Source organism: Octodon degus, unplaced genomic scaffold, assembly GCF_000260255.1.
Source record: "Octodon degus isolate 3935 unplaced genomic scaffold, OctDeg1.0 scaffold00092, whole genome shotgun sequence".
Taxonomy (NCBI): domain Eukaryota; kingdom Metazoa; phylum Chordata; class Mammalia; order Rodentia; family Octodontidae; genus Octodon; species Octodon degus.
In genome coordinates, this window is record NW_004524668.1 from 2436037 (window position 1) to 2437342 (window position 1306).

Consider the following 1306-nt stretch of genomic DNA (forward strand, 5'->3'; position numbering starts at 1 on the left):
GGGGCTGGCTGGCATGTGGTGGCTGGCATGTGGTGCTGGGGGATTGAACCGCGGTCCGCTGAGCCATCTCACCAGCCCCCAGAGCAGCAGCTTTTTGAGAAGACAGATCTTACCCTCCCTTTTAAAAAATTTTTATGTATTTGGAAGGTGGGCCAAATAGCTCAGTGGATTAAAGCGACTGCGTAGGCAGATGCAGTAGCCAGGGTTTGATCCCTGGTATGATGGTCCTGCCCCTGGGGTAAACTGAGGGCGATTGAGACTGGGTGCAGTGGTGCGCATCTGTAATCCCAGCTCTTGGGAGGCTGAACACAGGCGGATCACTATGAGTCTGATCCACGTAGTAAGACCCTGTAGACCCTTACTAAAAAAAAAACAAAACACAGGGCTGGTGAGATGGCTCAGTGGTCTAAAGCACCTACTTGGAACAAGGTTAACAGAGCACAGGGACCACAGTTCAATCCCCCAGCACCACATACCAGCCAGCCCCGCCCCCTGGTGGGCTGAGCTGCCCCCCCACATAAATAAATAAATAAAATTTAAAAAACCAAAAAAACCCACCCCGTACTTGGTACAGAATCTCACTAAGCAGCTTAGACTCATAGTGATCCTTCTATTTCAGCCTTCCTAGTGCTGAGATTACAGGCATGCACCACCATGTCCAGTCTTGGTAGTCCTTCACCTAGGGACAGGGCCAGCACAGCATGTGGTCCGAGGGATCAAACCGTGGCCCTAGTGCTTGCCTAAGTAGGTACTTAGTCCGCTGAGCCATCTCCGTGGCCCTGTACTCCTTCTTAGCTGTATAGCTAGCTACATGACACCACACTCTCCTTCATGCACATATTGGGTGGTAAGAATTAGGTAAGATAACAGAGGAACCTTTGACATTTTGTGAGGAGGCAGTCACCTGTTTCCTTATGGTCACCTTCATGGGTGAAATTTGCACATTTTGAACAAGTGATGATCTGTACAGATATCAAAACAGCCACGCAGTCTCAAACTCTTCCACTGAACTACCAGCTTAAACTTGGACACAAGACTTCATTTCTCTTGTCCTTAGTCCCTGCCTGGTAAAACGGGAAGGACAGTTATTGGTCCCACAGACACTGTGGTGAAGAGTAGTTAACATATGGATCTCTTAGATTAGTGCTCGGCACCGCCACTTCCACCCATGCAAGACCTAGTGTATCCATTTTCTCAGCCTGCCGTGAAACATCTGCTCCCATGCATTCCATAGCCATCTGTATCTTCATATAAAATCATGTATCTTCTTATTTTATTATTATTATTATTTTGTGTGTGTGGAACT